The 20,381-nt window shown below is 39.4% G+C and overlaps 1 protein-coding gene across 2 annotated transcripts in view; it reads right to left on the bottom strand.

The window, feature by feature from the left end:
• The window catches only part of LOC100114925 (connectin), a 237,217-nt gene extending 217,297 nt beyond the window's left edge, over positions 1 to 19,920 (bottom strand). The window contains exon 1 of one of the 2 annotated variants that reach the window (XM_032601995.1): positions 19,652 to 19,920. The gene's annotated coding sequence lies outside the window, so the exon portion shown is untranslated. The remainder of the gene's footprint in view (positions 1 to 19,651) is intronic. The other variant, XM_016986583.3, reaches the window with a different exon arrangement.
• Between the last annotated feature and the right edge of the window lie 461 nt (positions 19,921 to 20,381).

Here is a 20,381-nt window from a genome sequence, read left to right as displayed (position 1 = left end):
AGTTTCCAATAACACTTCGCAGCAGTCAATCCTATATTATATCTATAGGTAAAATATCGTCTGCACTACAGGCCAAAACACGAGGCCGCCCACGAGCATATTTATAATACCTGCACTGTTGTATTTTCCAGTAACGTATCTGAAAAATTCAACTACACGTGAGTGAATATTCATACATCATGTAACTGAAAATTCAGTAAAGTATCTGAATTTCGCGGGTGTAGAAATTCAGTAATGTATCTGAATTTTGTAACTAAATATTCACCAAAGTATTTGAATTTGGTGTGTATGAAAATTCAGTAGTGTATCTGAATTTTCTAGATATGAATATTGGATATTCAGTAATGCACCTGAATCTGATGGTAACAAAAAATTCACTCTGAACGTATTAATTTCAAAATACACTTATAATTTATTTAAATAAAAATAATTACAATTTTTAATTTGTGCTTTTGCATACTGCACTTTTAAATTCTTGTATATATATATATATATATATATATGCAACGTTTTCTTCTGGTTGGAGCAAAATATTCTTTTGTTTCGCGGAGAATTGATTTGTAATATGTAATTCTGAAAAATACAAATTGCATTAATTTAGTACTTTAAATATTTAAATTTAGTGTCTCATTCTATATTTAAATAATATGACTATTTATTATTATACCTTTGAATAAACTATAATATCTTCTCTAATTTCATATTGAAAAGAACTGTTTGTAAAAACAGCTATTTTCCTGAAAACAAATCTACTTTTGTAAAGATGTATAATTATATAATTTTATTTTAATAATTCTGACACTGTATACCTGCTATTAGTAGAATTAGATGGTTTTCCTTAATTTCTTACGTAGCAGCTTTATCTGAGTCATCTTCCTAGAATATTACTATTAATGCAGTTGTAGAGCTGTCAAGGGCGTCGCAGTTCTACAACAATCATGGCAGTCCATGTGCGCACGCGCGATGCGTAATGCCATGCCTGATATATGCAAACTTGTTTCTTATTTGATCGGCATGTATACTTTTTCTCACTTACCTGTTTTCCGATAACTTATACGTTTATACACGCATAGAAATCAGTTGAACAACTGAAGATAGGTTAGATTTAGCTTATACAATACAAGTATACAATCGCTCAAGACGCTGCGTATTTCGGGACGCTTTCCACCAACTGACCGCTAGGCCCGTGGCGGGCCCTGTCTGCGGGAGAGCTTCCCATTTCTTCCGCTCTGTGCGCATGCTCCCCCGCAGGATTCTTCAGCAGGGAGAGATACGCAGTACACACGCTCTCTCTCTCTCTCTTTCTCTCACTTACTCTAGTATCGCTTGCCACACCTACGTCTATTTACACTATACTCTCATAGTACTCTAATTGCACACCCTTTTACTCCTTTATCAATGTGCATAAAACCAAAAATGTCACTCGAAACATTCTAGGATAAACATACCAATAAATAGTTTTGCGTATGTAATATATTATACAAATAATATGTATTGAGCGTTAACGTTTTCTAAGTTTTTTCAGATACCCGTATCTGAATTTTTCATCACCAGCATTTTTCAGTTACAGCTATCTGAATTTTTCTTTCAGATACCAAAAACTGAATTTTCAGATACAAATTGTGTCTGAATTTTCAGACAATTTCTAACAGTGTGCGCGCCGCTGCTGCTGTAAGTGCGTGATATGACGAGGAACGGCTGGCACATAATTTATAATGGCGAGGAGGGTTAATTTCCCAGCAGACTCGTGTGCACTGTATGGACGGAGGATGAAGTACGCTGTTTTGTGATGATTTTTTTTCGTCGCTGTAGAGTCAGATAATTAGATGTATATCGCTTATTATTTTTAGTTTATCATTTATGAACTTTTGAACTCGTAAAAAGTTTCGATAATAATGGATGGCAAACATTTTTTTTGTGTTCGTAGAACCTAATAAAGTTTTGTGCTATTTAAAAAATTACCGAAAAAAACCAGCCCTAAGTAGTTTAAAGTATGTGCATCTACACCATAAATCCAATGATCACCAGCATCCCATACACCCAGCCATAGTACGTACGTCACAAATAAAAACTTTCCTGTGCGCCATAGAAACTCTCGCGAAGGGCGTGTACGTCGGGTCTGCGAAAGAGAGAAAGCGGGTGCAATACACATTGCAGAGGCCGCGATTCTTTCAAGTTACGGATTATTCCGGCTCGTTTGCGTGCGCCAATTTTTTGCTCTCAACTCCCCTCCCGGCTCTCGCGCTGTTTTGGATAATTTCTTTAGAGGCCCGACGACGAACGAAATTATGAATTATAATTCGGTCTTTTTTTTACATCAGCTGCCCGCGAGGCTGCCCGCTTTTGTCTGGGTATTTGGGTCGCAGTGAATTTGAAACGATATTAAAAATTTTCAAGTTTGTAATGCTGCCTTAATAATCTAATGGGACGTTATTATTACACGAACTCATTTCATACGATAACATTTTTTTGAAGTAAATGAATTTAATTAAAAGTAATTAAAATTTTCATAACTATATTAACTTTTACTATAATAACAAGAACATTCTGCAGCTGAATCCGACAGATTACGTATAATATGAAAATAGTACCTTATAAACTTTTGTTTACATGTAAACAAATAAATATATGCGAACAAACTTTTGCAAAAAACGTTGAGAGAATTGTTGTAAAACGGCACGATAAAAAAAGAACAAGATTCTCCGGACTCCGTAAAATTGAGCAAAATTAAAGTGCAAAGAGGAAGGAAAAGAGAAACTGTGGTAGATATAGAACGGCGCAGCGGAGCTATGCGGACATTTGAACGGCTTTGAGAGAGAAAAATGCGGTCTCCCTGACACTAAACTTGTAACTATTATGCGATTTCGGAGCGAAAAGTGTGAGCTCCACAGAGCCAGAATACTTTTGAGAGTATCATAAATTTAAATGCATGCTTCATTTCAAATCGCACGAAAAAATCGATTTCCGTACGCTCATATAGAAATATACTCGCATATCGTTATAACGAAGAAACATAACACCGATCGGAAAAAATCTGTAATGCCATTCACCCCATTTTCTCCACCCGTTCAGCCTAATCCAATCATAAAAAAACTCTCTCAAAAAGACATCAAGGACCACACCACGTCGGCATATCTGTTCCAACTCACTCGCTCCCTATTCACTTTCCCGAAAAATTGCACCCCCCCCACCTTTCTCTTGCTCTCTCTCTCTCTCTCTCTCTCTCTCTCTCTCTCTCTCTCTCTCTCTCTCTCTCTCTCTCTATCTCGCTACCTGTGACCCGCAGGTGCGGCTTTTCACGAGGCCCGAGGCAAATTCCGCTAGGCATCTGGCGAGCGTCGGACGATGAAAGGCCGAGCAAAGGCTGCTTATCTGCTTCCGAAAATCTAGGCTTGTAAACAGGCCAGAGAGATGTGCACTTTGAGCTGACAAATAACTGGGCCGCTTTTGATGCGATGCGAAGACGTAATTGCGAAAGGTAAATTGGGATGGAATTTTTGTTTTAAATAATTTTTCAGCATGCGTACGTAGGTTATCTTTATTAGCTTTGGCTTGAAAGCCTTTTTCTTTGTTTTCACGTTTTCCGATCTGTTTGATTTGAGGTACGGCTTTGAGTCACAGGATTTTTTGTTTTTTAATATTTCACGAGCCGCGTTTATGGTGTTTCGTATGCGGAATTATAATACGAGCTCTTTACTTCTGATATTTTCAAAAAATGTTCGGTCCTTTTGTATAATAATCGGTATATACGGCTGATCGTTTGATATGCTTGTGACAGTTTGTATATACCTCAATAATGCGAGTTTGACTAATCGAAATTCAGTGATATAATATGCTTTTACGTAACGCGCATTTCAGTAATAATACACAGAACATATCCCAAATTTATTTTGCCGGTCGGTTTTCAATAAAGCATTCTGTTTAAACGAAAATAATAGCGATGATCATCAGGCTGGTGATTAAATCGAGATGAATAAAAGAGCAGCCCGTATACTTTTTAATTCGTGAGAAATATTTCCGCGAAAAATTCAGGGCCCCCATTGTTATCGAAAAATGCAATCTTCAACCGAACGAGCTGGCCATATCTAATCTCGCGAGGATCGCATAATTTCTCTCGATCTTTATCCGGAACGTGTCAGGTCCGTGCCGTGGCGCTCTCTCTTCCAAATCGCGGCGAAATTCCGGATTATCTTTCCGTGATCGTGATCGGCCGAAAATTTACGAGCACACATGTGCTTGCGAGCAAGCGTTGATCGAAAAACTATTCTATCCATCGATTTTTCTTGTTTGCTCGGGTGTCACTGCTGCTCCTGCCGCTGAGGAGATTATTAAATGTTGGGCTGACGTCGGGAGCTTGGGAGATTTGAAAAGTATACGATGGGGTGTGGTCTTTCAGTCGATGGGGTGTTGGCGTTACTTAAAGAGATTTTTTTATGATCGATTTAACTAACGGTCGATATAAGCTTAGAAGGTGGTTTGCTTATCATATAAAGAATAATTCATTTGGAGAAAACGTACGTCGTAATGGTTAACGTTCTTTGATAATTTTTTAAATCTGCGATGTAAATGGAATAGTAAAAAGAAAATAACGTCGAACCGAAAGTTTTTCCAGAATACCTGCATGATTAATGTGCGTCCTATAAATTTACAAGTTGAATAAATGTAGACTTGATTGACATTTCCGAAGCGGTTCTAATCAACTAATATTTATAGTCCCTGAAAAGTAAGGAATCAATTATTAAAACTGAAAAATTATCAAACCAACGTGAGCAACTATTTTAAGATCATAATTTCACTTTCGACTCAGTATTGCTTGATCCGATATAAATCCCGTGCGGTAAAGTTAAAGAGCATCCTAACACAAAAGCCGTGAAAACCCCCGCAGCAGCATTGCGCAACCGTCACCGTCCAACAAAAATTATGCCCGTCGCTTCCTCAACGTCATCGGCGTGAAAGCGATAATAAGAAAGGAACGTGAAAACAGTGAAGGCTGTGTGCGCACATCTACGGGGGAGCGAATCCGGAAGAATAGCCGCATTGAGTGCGTCGAAGGGAAGAAATTCATTTATCGCACTCCGATCATCCGGCTGTCCACCGTATGCACGTATACCTACCTACACCACATATTTTCTCGGCTTTCATTGTTCGAAAAGGAAAATTTTCGCGTCACGGCTCGTTTGCGCCTGCAGGGAAAAATTTCGGAACAGCAGCCGGCGCTGAAGCCTTTGCGGAATCAACGTAATTAATGGCGCGGCGGGGACCGCACTTTCTTCGATTGCGCCGACGCTTTAAAGTTCTTTTTGTCGAGGGGCGAAGCTGCTGCTGCTGATGAAGCGCGAAACAAAGGGACGACGGTTAGATACTCGCCTTTTTTCCGCACACGCGCGCGAGTGTCTGCGGCGAGAGCTCGCGTTATTTACACTTTTCCAATATAACGCGAGCTTCAAATTTATTTTGAAATGTGTACGAAAAACAGCGGGCACGCTTCAATCATTGTTATTTTATTAGCCGAGAAGATCGACACGCTTCGTTGTTAATTCTGTGTGATTGGTGTATTGTTTGCGCGGGCTTTAGAGTAAAATTTTGAATAGCGCACGAATATTAACTCATTCGTGCGTGTGTCGTCGCAATCATTATTTTCAGAAAGAAATGTGTAAATGAATGTAGGCGAGCCTGCAGCAATTCGTATGGATTAATTCGTTTTCGAAAAACAAAAAAAAATACGAAATACAGGGCAGCGAAATGAATTTCCGATCAAAAACGATTTTCTAAAGCTTCAGTATCCCCAAAACCCCTGACCAATGAATCGAGCGAAGCCTCTCGGCAACACCCGAGCAGCAGCAGCAGCAGCAGCAGTAGTCCCCAGCAAGTCCATAAAAAACGCTTTTCCAGATCGAAGCCTCCGCCTGTATGAATCACCATTTAGCAGGACCGACCACGCGCGCGTCCGATTCATTTTTCACGGCTGCACACAGCCCCCGAGAATGATACAAACGTCGATTTTCCGGGGGAGAAGAGATAGAGAGAGAGAGAGAGAGAGAGAGAGATAGAGAGAGAGAGAGAGAGAGAGAGAAAGAGAGAGAGAAAGCAAGAGGGGACGCTCTCGTATCCTCTTCACTTAGTTGTCGCGTTTTTGTGAGCTTGTTTTCTTCGGCAACGCGGAGCGAGCACAATGGCTGTCCGACACCAGATCGGCCGGTGATAAATTTGACTGGTTTCTGCGTCCGCGTGTGAAATCAATGGGGTGGGATGTACGTTGAAGCGTTGAATGCCTTTGTATGAGGGTTTAATGATGAGTGCTTGGGCTTTTCCTTTCCTCGGTGCCGTTATGTCCATGTTGTTACTGGGGTTGCGGGATATGCGTTTGAGTACCTTTTTTATTTAGACTAGACTTGGCGCAGTGCGCTGCGCGCACTGTAGTAGACTATAATTTCATTAACTTATTAAATAGAATATAAATACTTGTTTGATATTTTTAATATTTGTTTTCTATCACGGAAATATATCAAACTTTAAAATATATGATTTATTTCGCGCTCATATAAATTTCAAAATTGCCGTGGTTTCGTCGCCAACTTCCTTTTAAAATTTTAAGGTTATGTCTCGAGAATACAATAGTCTCGAGAGTAGAATGTCTCTAGAATATTATAAATACACAAATTATAATTTGATATGTATTATAGTATTATATTACATTTTTAATATTAGAATCAATTTTAGAAATCAAAAACAAATCAAAAAATTCTAACGATACTTTTGACGCATGCGCACTACATGAGCCAATCATATTGACGCATTCTTGGCTTTACTTCATCCGGTCATATTGATTTATAACGAAAGGTAAAATTTTGAGTTCCAAAATATTAGAAAGGTATAATTTTGAAAACCTGAATTTGAGAATTCGCAAAAATATCCCTTGCGCAATATTTTGACCACAAATATCACCTTTCGCAATATTTTTATTCAACATTTTTATTTTTTCTTAACACGTGCATGAAAAAAACCCGTTTCCATGCCTCTAAAGTGAATGGCAAGCTGCTCATTTGGAGCGTGCGGGAGAGAATGGCTATTCCTTCCCGCTACTCATAAACACTCAAAAACACTCAAAAATAATCAAATTTTTGAAAAATATTGATATTTTTTGAAAGAGAGTGGTTTACGACTCAAAATGCGCAACTTACCATTCACTCTATATGCATGAGAACGGGTCTTTACAGGCACTTGTCAAAAAAAGTACAGTGTGCAACAAGGGGGGGGAGGGCAATCTCTACCTCGGGTGAATTTTTGAGCACTCGACTCCAACTCGTGCTCAAATCTCACCCTCGTTAGAAATTGCCCTTTTCCCTCGCTTGATGCACAATATACTATTTAATTTCGAAATCTCAGTTTAAAAATTTTAAATTTCTAATCTTTACCATTTCAAATTTTTATTTTCCAAAATTTTTACTGTCACCCAATTGACCCAGCTATTCGTGCCGACATAATAAATTCTATGATACTTGGCATCTCACTCATCAAATCTTTCACAAAGTTAGCAAAATTATTTATTTTTTTTTTTTAAACTATATAGGCTGTCCATCCACAGAGAATAATGTGCCAATACAGCGTTACAGCAGCGTGTAAAGTAGATTTCGCGCTTTTTTATCCCCGTCGCCCTTTTTCTCGCGCCGTTCGGGTTCACCGCGCCCGAATGCGCGCTAATTGACTATTTTTCATGTCAGCGGGCTGTTTTGCTTTTTCTTACGTGATTTGTTACGCGTTCGTTCCTTTTTGTCGCTGAGCACCGAGATTTACGAGCTCGAAACTTTAATGTGGGAAAATCATCGAAAGACCCCCTCTCTCTCTCTCTATCTCTCTTTTTTTCAAATTGCAATCCTTTTAGCTAGCAGCGGCTCTTCGCCCAAGCTCTCGAGCTTCCATTAAAAAAATCGAACAGAGCTTTACCTGCGCGAAACCACGTGTGCCTGTGTTTCTACATGTATATGTTGTATACCTATACACACAGGTATTTGAAGCAAAGCGATGAAATGGCGGTGTCGAGGATCCACTAAAATGCTGCCAGCCCGTCATTTGTCGACTTTGCTTTATGGCTGCCTCTCGAGAGTAGTAGGTAAATCCGACGAGTATAATCCCGATGCTTGTGTTGCCGGCTGAGCATGCACCGAAAGGCATAAACGCGAATTGCGGACTAGCATTAGAGCCGCTCGGATTGTTCGCTCTCTCGTCGCAGTTTATCTCGAGGGTTGTTGCTTTGCGTCGATGACGAATTAAACGCGGTCATCGTCGTTTTTATTCTTTTATTTAATTCACTCTGAAAATCGAGCGGCTTTTTACGGCCCTTGTTCACCATACACGCGAGCGAGCTATACCTCCCTCGACGTTATCGATTTCAAGAACGACGCGAACACGTGTCTATACACATGGGTCATATAATATTATAACGGGCCATCGCGTCAATACCAAAATTGTTGCCTTTAAAAGTTGCGGCGCGGGGGCGCGAGTTTTAAAAGGCCTTATCTCCGGATTCTCGGTAGGATAAAAAAAAGTCGTCCTAAAATAACGTATAACGCTCGCGTCTCCTAAATCTAAAAATAGTCTAAATACACGTAAACAGATCGTAAAACGCTTGTGCGGGACATGCCGCGCCGCCAGTAGAATCAACATACAAACAAGCACGTGTACAGCTTTTACAACCCGGAAAAGCATACCTACCGTAAAATATACACGGCCGCTCTGCGCCGTCCCTCCCCGTATCGAAGAAACAAATCGGCCCTCGCAAATCACGAGCTGACGCGGCAAAAACGAATCTCTCTCTCTCTCTCTCTCTCTCTCTCTCTCTCTCTCTCTCTCTACGGCCGCAGCAGCGTCAAAAGTACACGACTGCGACAACCGCTGCACTTTCGGTGGGAAAGCCGCGATAAAGTCGGGTATATTGCGTTGCTTTGAAGGGATGTGCATCGCTGGGATAAAAATGAGCTTGTTATATTACAGTTAAAATTATGCTCTCGTAGTTCGTTTAGGTTTTATTTGCGAACTATAATAAGTTATCAAAGTATTTTCAAACCACCAATCTGTCTGCCAGTGGGAAAATCGCTGGAGAAACACGTATAGCTGCGGTATGTGCGGCGTAAAAAAGGAGAAAGAATATGACGATATTGGCGTGAACTTTGACTGCGGCTATTTTTTCCAATCGCTGGCTCCGAATCCAACGTCAAAAAGTGCCGATACGCCGGTTCGAATTCAAAGCGAGCTATTATTTCGGAATCAGCGATCGGGAAAAATCGAACGTGTATACATCGCGCCCGTCGGCGGTACGTGCGCGTTTTCATTATTATTTACACCAAATCTAATTACACCGAAATTTCACGCGTATACACAGCTGTAATTTATAGAGATAAGCTCGACTGCGGCATCGACATCCGCATCGCATTATACAATTGCTCTTTCTCCGGGCTATAAATTTCCGGCCAACGAGACAGCTCTCGCAAAAAGCGCCAAGAAATAAAAGGGAGAAAACTCGGACAATGCAGCAGCAGCAGCCGATCGATCGGCTTGTCGTGTTATTGCGGCGATTTGTATCGTTAGAGAGAAAGATAAATCGGTGAAAAACGACGGGAGGATTTGTCATTGCGGAGGCGTGTATAAGTAGACACGTCGTCAGAATTAACGTAATGTGTCGCAGCGCCAGTGAAATATCCGCGACGATTCGTCGCTGCTGCTGTGCGTTATTGTATACGGAGGGTCGAGAGTAATTTGGGATTGCAATTAATTTTTGTTCCGCCCAGGGGTCCAAGAAGACATTTGTCGGCTGAGCAGGAATTAATTAATCGTTACGCATTGTAAATCATTTCTCCAATTTAAATAAGTAATGAGCAAAACTCTGATTACTATTTTTTTTAAAGATAGCTTCTAATGGGACGAGTAAAAAATAAAAACAAACAGTCATAATTATTCAAAAAAAAACTAGAAGTGGTAAAGAGAAAAAAGAGATACAAAGACACGCGAACGACGCGCGAGTAATCCCCTTTATGAAAGTGTTTTACGCTGCATAATGCATCGATCGGATAATGCAACGCCAGCACAGAGGCAATCGAATTATACTTCCCGGCTCGGGGAGTCAAGCGTTTCCCTCTCTCTCTCACTCGCGAACGATAATCGAGTTGTCCGTTTGCCGGAGTCGAGGTGCGGCCTCGATAATGATTATTTATCTCGATATAGCGGGTTCTAAAAGAGCTTCTGGGATCATAATATGTAGAGTTTATCAAGCAGCCTTATTATATTCCACTGCGGTTATATAGTGCGTTGAAATAGTCGAAAGCATTTCAAACGTTATAAAAATATCTCAAGATCTCAAATGTCCACTTTAAATAAATATAAGCATTTTGAATTTAAAACTATAGTGATACCAATAGCTAATTTAAAAAAAAACAGAGAATATTTATTCGCCAACTCACCTGACACGGAATAAAAAGAAATCATCCAACTATTATAATTTCTTAATCAAAGTAAGGGACGCGCGATAATTACACCAGTCAATCAAACGGAATTTCCGTGTACCCTACTCGTACGGCAGTTGATCGAGACATAAATAAAGCTAAGTGCAATCGAATCTAGAAGCGATCCTCCCTAAGGACAGGCAATGAACGGGCGGTAGGATCATGAGCGCGAAAATTTCGTCGCGAAAAGGGAAAGTCGGCTTAATCGGCAAATGGCGCCATTCATAATCGCGCGCGAGGGGGAGCACACTACTGGATGTATTATACGCGCGTTGCGTGCGACGGGACATTTTCATTTCATTATCTCACGCGCACTCTGCGATGCGCGTTAATTCTTCTCTCTTTCTCTCTTGGTGTATGGTACTGGGAGTAATTTCGACTAAGGGCTCCGATGCCGGTCTGTCTTAATAAACGAACGCGACAGCTAAATCTCCATCCATTTAGCCAGTTCTTTTGTTCCGGGGGATTCGCAAATCTCGCTTTTGCAAGTTCTCTAATTTAAATATTCGCCGAGATGAATTTTCGAAAGTGCAACGTAAAGTACTTCACCGCAAATAATCGATCAAATTCAAAATTTATAGAATACAATATGAAGCTCAAATTTGGGAGACGTTACGAGTTAATAACACGAGTTCCGAATCGAAAAAGCTCAATACCGAGTAAGCGATTTCTTGTTTCAAGATATATATCAATTCAAAATGTTAATCCTCTACTCTCTTAAAGTTCTAAAATATTTGTTATTCTAAACAATTTATATCAACATTATGATCTTTGTGCTATGTCAGATAACGCACTGATGTGTAGCATTTAAAAAAATGGAACTTTGAATTTTATTAAACTCCGCGACAAACATCACTGCAGTCTTGTAATTTTGCATGAAAAACTTATGACTTTATATTTATAGCATATTATATAATTGTATTAAATTCGAACCATTTTGGCATTAATAATTTTAATAAAATATTGAAAATGAAATATTCGTTATACAATAGTTTCCACATCATGAAACTTTTACTTTTAAAGTATATGTTATATATAATTATTAATTTTTCCAATTTTAATTAAAAATTCAATAAATAAGTAATACGAAAATTAAATTTAATTCCGATTTCTGAATGAATAAAACAGCAGCGGCACCAGCTGAAATCTATCATTTTCTCACTTGGCCCCCCCGCACGCACACGCACGAATAATACGTATATCTCTCGCGGCTGGCCTCTTGATCTCAAATTTTAATTTCTCGCTCTCTGACTAATTCATATCCGCTCACCCCAAACGCACATCGTGTATAGCAGTTTCCCTCTGTGCCGCACATATACTATATATAGCATCAGCGACGGCGGCGCCTCATAAATAAATGCATGTGTGTGCGCTCCCATAATTCGCAGCGTCATTCAAGGACGATTTCGGCCTCGTCATTCTTGCACCGGCGTTGGAGACGTACGTATAGTATGGGGGGCTGGACGCGTGCTCTTTCCCCCTTCGGAAAATCGGAAGTCGGGCGTTTTTTTATCGCTATTGAACGAGCGATATAGTCAATTGGCCTTTTACGGAGTCAAAGAGCTTGCGCTCGTTAATTGGATGTCTCTCTCTCTCTCTCTCTCTCTCTCTCTCTCTCTCTGTCTGTCTCTTTTGCAGGGGTCGATGTTCGTCTGTTCGTTCGAAAAGTCATTAGGTGAATCTTGTGTGATATAGGATGAGCTCTTTTTTTTCACATTAAGGATGGGCCAAGAAGAAAACACTCATTGTTTTAAGGAACATCAGCTGCTGAGCTGCTTAGTCATTATAAACTAGGCGCGCCAATGCATTGATTAGCATATGCTTATGTATTTTTTTTTCTAACGGAGTTCTCGTGTGCCAGAAACGTACAGATAATGAATAATGTCCTTAATTGCAATATAAAATAAGGCAAATATAAATAATTATGAATCACTAAAAACTAGAAATAATCAAACTCAAAAATTATAATTTCCGAAGGAACATAGTCTGGAGAGTATGCGATCGAAATTTGAAGCGGCATAAAGTCAGTGCCCAATTCGATATCGACCGACCGTAAGTCGTGTCTTTATTACCTCAATCAGCCCGATCGGACTCTCATACTCGTCATCGGCAGGACCAACGTTTCTTTCCCCATCTGGGGCCATCATTTAACGGACAAAAAGTCAAAAGCGCGATCCGCTGCAGAAGCGACCCTCTCTCGAGCACAACATCATTGTCGTTGGCTCTCAAAGAAGAAAAGAAGAGCCGCACAAGGTGTGTATATATATATATGCGCAGGCATAGCATACACACGTACCACATCAGGGCTCACCCTCCGGATAGCCTCGAGTGCAGCCTCTTGACTCTCACTGCGGGGATTTTCCCGATTATTTACTCGCGGTCCCTCTGTGTGTATCGCTTTCTTATCCCTAGTCTAGTGTGTTTAACCTTCGAGACATGGGGGATTTTTTTTAATATACAACTCGCGAGCGGAAAATTTCTTTAGAATTCGATTTGAAAAGATGTATTTTCATTTTTCAAAATAATAGTCCCTTTAAATATATGAACGATTGACGAAAGAGCTGATAAAGTTATAGCCGCAACGAAGGTGCTGAGCGTTACGCTTTGACAATGATGAATGCCAAAATGAAACACCAGTTAGTTGGAACTCCGGAAATTATCGACTTCAAATGTTTGGCCAAGAGCCAGTATTTTAAATGAAAATTCTTTGTGAACGGTTTCCGGATTATACTTGTGTAGTTTTTCAATCAGGTTATTGATAATGTTTCGAAATCTATTAATGTACGACTTTTATTATTTTCTATAATGTATTGAAATTCTTGAATGAAAAAAGTTTTCAACGATCGCTCTTGACTGTTTCCACTTACAGTTTAGAAAGGACTAAAATTATAAAATTAGATTTTCGGTATACATTCACGAATTTTCTAGTTGAGTTGCGCTCAAATGAAGAAGTTGAAATTTAAAAAATTGTTTACCAAATCAATAATTTGAGAAAAGAAATAAGTAATTCAGGACTGCTTTTTTTAAAAACTGTGGTACAATTTTTTTATTTTTATCTTCCCGTTATTTACAAAAAAATTGCATGAAAATTGTTTCTTTTAAAATATTGAAAATCTTTAATTTTGCCAAAAATACTTCCATACCCCAATGGACGAAAAAAATCGTGAAATTACTAATGGCACTTCGAGCCCTAACAAAGCCCTCCACCTAACGATGCCCCGAAGCGAATACGTCTTGAAGCGTGAGCAGAACCGCATCATAAAAAAAATTCCCTCAAAAATGACCGCGAAATCGTGAGAAAACCCAAGCAGCGGCGCACCCCTTGACAAAGTCACCCTCACGAAAACTGTGCAGCGTAAAAAGCAGCAAACGCACACGATAAGTGCGAGCGATCGGCCGATCGAAAGATTAATGCTCGCGTTATACGACGGGCCTTTTATGCTCGCGCGCTTATTCAGCCGCAGCCCTTTTCTCTCGTGGCAAAGCGGATTTCGCTCTGTGGGGATCAGAGAGACAACGCGCGAAATGGGATTCCCCGTGACGGAGACGCGATCAAAAAGGAAGGACGAGGATATTCGGCGCGGAGCGCGCTCACGTGCTTTTTCGCGGGTTTCCTGTGACTTTTCAAAGACGTTTGCCTGTGAATCGAAGCTGAAAATATTTGACATTTTTCTTTTAGAGCTAGAAGATGTAATATGATGATGCAGTTTATCACACGATTTCTACTCATAATAATTTTAGCCGAATATTTAAATTTGATCGTATGCGTTAATACTGCAGAATATTTTTAATTTTTAAAATGAATTTGTGCGAATATAATTATTTTAGGAGTTAATAACACGGGATTAAAATGCGCAAGATTATTCGGAAAAATATAAGCTATATTTTGATGCAAAATTGTTACATATTTACATCGAGTTTTTAAAGAACTAGACTTGGCGCAGTGCGCTGCGCGCACTGTAGTAGACTATAATTTCATTAACTTATTAAATGGAATATAAATACTTGATTGATATTTTTAATATTTGTTTTCTATCACGGAAATATATCAAACTTTACAATATATGATTCATTTCGCGCTCATATAAATTTCAAAATTGACGCTGTTTCGTCGCCAACTTCCTTTTAAAATTTTAAGGTTATGTCTCGAGAATAGAATAGTCTCGAGAGTAGAATGTCTCTAGAATATTATAAATACACAAATTATAATTTGATATGTATTATATTATTATATTACATTTTTAATATTAGAATCAATTTTAGAAATCAAAAACAAATCAAAAAATTCTAACGATACTTTTGACGCATGTGCACTACATGAGCCGATCATATTGACGCATTCTTGGCTTCACTTCATCCGGTCATGACTTTTTTATATAGGGATGCTTATATAGAACGGAATAACGAAAACCCCGCACTCTATCGAAGCTAAATGAATGTCAAAGTTGAAAGAAGCTCAGTTTTCCAAGCACTCAAAGTGCAGCTCTCGCGATTTAAATTAAATTTCAGGAATTCCTTGAAACTCAATTGTATCCTCAAGAAGCACGAAAAAGAGCAAGTATAGCTAGTGTGCAGAGGAACTCTCGAGATGCGCATAAGTAAGCTCGATTAGAGCTCGTCTCATAGCAGCTGCGGAAGTGATGCCTTGTTGCCATCAAATATTTATCCACGTCTCGTTTCCATCTCTCCTGACATCAACGTGCAAATCAATCGTATCATGTATGTGGGTCCAAAAATGTATTATAATACTAGTTTCGACGCAGCTATTCTCGAATTTTTCACACAGCTAATACGATCCTGAGACAAGATGGTTTACAAAAGTACAACCGCTGTTGCCGCAATTCTTTCTCTACTCGCGCGCGTGAGAGGGAGAGAACACTGGTAGAACGGAGGCAGATGGATAAATGGCCGACAGCGAGATAGTGCAGGGAAAATGTTCTCGAGAAGATCTTGCCAATGGGGATGTGTGTACGCACCATATACCACTACCATTGTCATTCTTCTATTTTTCTTTCTTTTTTTTGTTAAGCGACTGGTGCTTGTAAAGAGACAATTATTTATCCTGTATACATTGGAAGAGTTACCTATAAGTTTTTAGTTTAAAAAAAACTTTATTTCACTGTATTAAATGTTGGGGAACTAAATGATTACTCTACAGAGCAAACACATATAAGTATTTTATTTTGTTGAGATCAAAATGTACAAATAGATGTATACATTCTAAACGTGTTACTGTGTAATTTCGTTAATTGCAAACAATCATAATCGAATTCTTTTAATGCAAAAAAGTTGCTTTAAATAAACTATTCTTGGTATACTAATGCAGAAGTGTATAACTGATTTTTTTTTCTAAAAACAAAGATCCATAATAAGTAATACATGTCACTCATAAGACACGTAGTATATCCATGGAAAAAATATTTATCACCTACGTTTCCCGCTAAATTTACCTGTCAGACCAAAAAAGGCAAAAACATAGCATGCGAACACTGATAGCAATTCACTAATTAAATTACGCAATTTTTATTCAGTGTACGAAACTCCTGCGGATGGGAAGTGATCAAAATCTCTGAGCGCATAAAGTCAATTCCGCAGCGATAGAAGCAAATTAACGCGAGAATCTCATCGCGTGTATGCGCGCGCATAGACGAGCCCGTCGCTTAATTCGTTTGTGTTTTTATTTGCGCGCGCGTTTGCAAAAAAGAGTGAGAGAGAAAGAGGGCCACTTATGACCAACTGAATTTTCAGGCGGATGCTTTTGATTGTTCTACCCGCGAGCTTTTTTAGATTAACTACGCGATTTTCGATGTTTTTTTTCTCAAAGCGTTTGAATTGTTATAAAATATCATATCAGAGCTATAAATTGTTGAATTGGAAAATATCGCTGAAATGAAGAAAACAAGCAAACTCACTAAAAGAGTCACACGCTAACAGCGTTACAAGCCAAACTTGGGTATCGAAATAAAAAATTCGCGCAGATAGCGACGATAGATTTTGATTAGCCGGGGATTTACAGTCGGTGCATTGCAACGGTATAGATATATAACGCAGAGCTTTTACGAGGCCAAGTTGACGAGTCACGAAATTCTTGCCGAGGATTTATGTACACTTTGGCCAGGGGATGTCGGCGCACTTAGGCTTTCGCTGCACCGTTTTTTATTTAGCGTTTTCCCGTGGCATCTGCGGTCGTATAATTGCATAATAAAATAAGCCATGGATTGAGATGTATGAGGGGTCGGTATCTGGCTTTGTCTTGGTATCGCAGTTTCCCATAAGGTATAAGCGTTTTTTTATTCCGGTGAATATTCGGAGGACATCTGGTTTTGTGTTTGTAAACACCGAGTGAGTTGTGTCTGATCGAGTAAACATGAATATTGTGCCTTGGCTACAAAATCTTTTACCTCATTCAAATACAATCAGCAGGGAAATTGAATTTCTTTAATCAAAGTAGATTCATAAGCAATTTTTTCGTAACCATAATGTTTTTATGATCGTAACTTGTATAAAATGAAGTTAGTGGCACAAAAATACTTCAAATCCAAACAAGTCCAAGATTTATATTGAAGTTAATAAGATAACAACGTTTGGTTTATCAGAAGGTCTTCATATACGTTCATACAGCTACAACTTTTAACAATAAATGTGAAAAGGAAAATGCAAATTCGAAGAGGAATAGTTTGAAGTTTTTAAAAAATGATATTGCAGCATCAGTTATGCGATCAATTTGCATTTTAATTTGCAAAACGTTATATGCATAGTCGCGCGTAAGCTCTTTTCCATTTTTACGTTGTCAAGTAAACAGCCTTGCAGCGTCGTCATTGTTTATCGCCGCCATCAATTAATTTCCCACGTTATCATTTTATCCTCTACACACAGCGCTAAAAATTAAACTTATTTATCCATGAACTTATTCCTATACAAATTCAATTCACAAGCAACGAAAGCTCAGCGTTTTATCAAATTTTTGCAAGCGTCTATTAACAACTTTTCCATCCCTATAATTCTACAACTTCCTATTTTGCATATTCTATTCGTCGCGTGTCTTATTTCGAGGTAACCGAATCGTTTTGCGTATACTTTATACGCAAAAAGAGGGGATGTTTACGTTTATACGGCTGGGAATTATCAAGACCTCGAGTGGGGTGTTTGGAAGAAGTGAACTGTTTGGAACAACGGGGAATACGAATTGTCTGATTATTGCGTATACTTTCAACGCTACTGATTGATGATTCATTGCGTTTCCGAGAGGTGATCGATTTTCGGGGGCCTTATATTGTCCGGATAATTATGTCGTCTTCCATCTTCGCTTATTGTGCATTATTCCATGATTATTAATAATACAAATAACGAATTGCTCTTCACCATGTAGGTATCCCTAAAATGTACGCTCCTCTGAACTGCATAGCAGTTTCGCAGTTGAAATCTGCTATACCAAAATATAAAATATTTCAATTGCTGCTAAATTTAAGCAGGAAAATTGCATTTACATACAATTAAATTCATTATGGCTCTTGCGAATATAATGCGATACGCCAACGATTCGCGTCATAGAATACGACGCACGTAGACGATTCGGCAAACAAAAAGTGACTCGCTAAAGAAATTCGCGGAAGCAAAAGGATTGGCCTTTTTTCTCCGCGCGTCCGGTCCGAAAAATGACACGCCGCGGGCAGTTAACTAATTTAATTAACGCGATGGACATGTCCATTGAAGAGATCCCGCTTAGTCGGTGTTTTTTTTTGTCATCTATTTTGTTTCAAATTTGCGAGATGAGTTTCTCCAGTAAATTAAATGATGCGTTGGCGTCGCGTCAATGAATGCAACGGTTTTATAATTGAATTGATAAAGTTATTTTGCGCGAGGAGCATTTCAAAAACAATTTTTTCTTTGCACATAGCGTTGAGCAAACGCGTGATTCTGTTTCGTGCTTTAGGAAAATAGTTTACTTTCATATTAAAAATAATTAGTTTACTTTGTGAACAATCGAGTTTCTATGAATTAGCGACTAGCACATGGGCAACTTTTTAATCATTGTTCTACTGGAGACGTCATCAACCGTAAATTGATCGGCTTGCCATGGCACGTGTGCCAGGACAAGAATCCGTCGCATATGACTTTAATTGATGCGGTTGACACTGACTGCTCATAAAGTGAGAGGAACGCGTAAAACAAAAATAAACTTCTGGTTCTCGGTATGGTTGACCGCTGAGCCAACGTGTCAATGATAAAACGTTGCTGCAGGGAGAATCGACTGGACAACTTGAGCGCAAAGCGATTGATAGTTTTTTCTTCGTTATCGTTACACTGATTCGATATTTAATTCGGAATAGAAAAACATCTGCTGTAGACTCTCGCTTTCGACGGATCGATCTGTTGATATAATAAATTAATCTCGTACCCGCAACAGTTGAGAGTCGTTGACATTGCGAAGCCGTAGAATGTGCGTACACTTTAAATCTTTGGCTTTTTTCCAAAAAAATCACATACACAAGAAACTTAATAACAAGCCATTTCGACAATGAAAGCCCAATCACAAGCGCAAATTGTTCCCAGGCAATCGAGCCTTAATGAGAGCCAAAGCGATACTGTCGACAGCAAGCGCGATTCTCGCTTAATAAATCGAGTATCGCGCTGCGTTATTATTGCCTGCACATATGCAGCCAAGGATCAATTGCTTCATCGCTTGTAATCCCGCGATACTACTATTTTTCGGCACGTGACACGACTCGAGTGCTTCGTTTGTATACGGCTTGTTTGGCCATCAAATATTTCTATCGCGTTTGAATTTCCTTCCCTTTTTCAACACAACACTTTCGCTCGGAGAATAAAAAAAGAAAAATAAATAATCGAATTAGTTCCCGTCAAAACAATATAATTTTTCTTTCAATTCTTGAGCGCGCTAGCAGCAGCCGATATTTACGGCGGAACTTAAAACGAATTCACCGCGAGTCACAATCAGAAAGAGAGAGAGAGAGAGAGAGAGAGAGAGAAAGAGAGAGGGAGAGGATCCGTTCTCTCAACTTTTTTCACGACTTTCCGCGCCATCTGAGAAAGTCGAAGAGCCGTAAAATCCTCTCTTGCTCTCTCTTTCCTTCCCCGAAACAAGCAAGAGAAATCGCTTCGGAAACTATATATTCCCGCGCACAAAGACTTACCGGCGAGTGGGTAGTCCTCTCACTGCGTTATTTTATTATACTCTTTGGAATAACACTCAGCTATATGTTTCTTGCTAAGCACCTATGTCAATTGGCATCCAAACAATCATCAGAGATTTAGAACTAACCCAGTGCCAGTGTATTCAAAGCACACGTGCGCGCACCGTCACGACTCGCGAACTGGTCGATGTGCATTCGGTCGCATCCAAAATGCAACTTGAACGCGTGCTTAATTCGCGCAAGGTTCGCGGCGCCGGTTCGCGAACGGTGGGGGCAGAGGCGCCGGTTGTCGCGACATCCCCTGAGCCACAACTTGTGCCACCTTCCGGTCGTCGGGGCAGTTTTCAGGAATGAGACAGACGTCGGTAAGCTACGACGTGACTGTTGGTAATGAAGAGATGTTGTGTTAAACTTCGTACTAGGTTATCCGATGAGGAACATTTTTAACGGGTAATAATATTTTAAATTTTCGAAAAGTATATCGATGGCTGAGTAGAATAAGAACGTATCCCAACGGTAGCTCCGAGAACGTCGTATCCCGGCGGCAGTTACAAGAACGGCATATTCTAGACGCGATTTTTCTCTCATTTTGTAGCGGCAGCACTGTGACACTTTTAAATACGCATTTGCAAGGTATAAAATGCGCGTGAAAAATTTTGAAAAAGATCAGAATGACTTATTTTTTATTGCCTTTGCTTATATTATGAAAACTTATACTATCAAGCCAATC

This window comes from Nasonia vitripennis, assembly GCF_009193385.2.
Source record: "Nasonia vitripennis strain AsymCx chromosome 4 unlocalized genomic scaffold, Nvit_psr_1.1 chr4_random0006, whole genome shotgun sequence".
Lineage (NCBI taxonomy): Eukaryota > Metazoa > Arthropoda > Insecta > Hymenoptera > Pteromalidae > Nasonia > Nasonia vitripennis.
The sequence above is the reverse complement of the archived record's forward strand: the minus strand, read 5'-3'. Positions and strand labels throughout refer to the sequence as shown.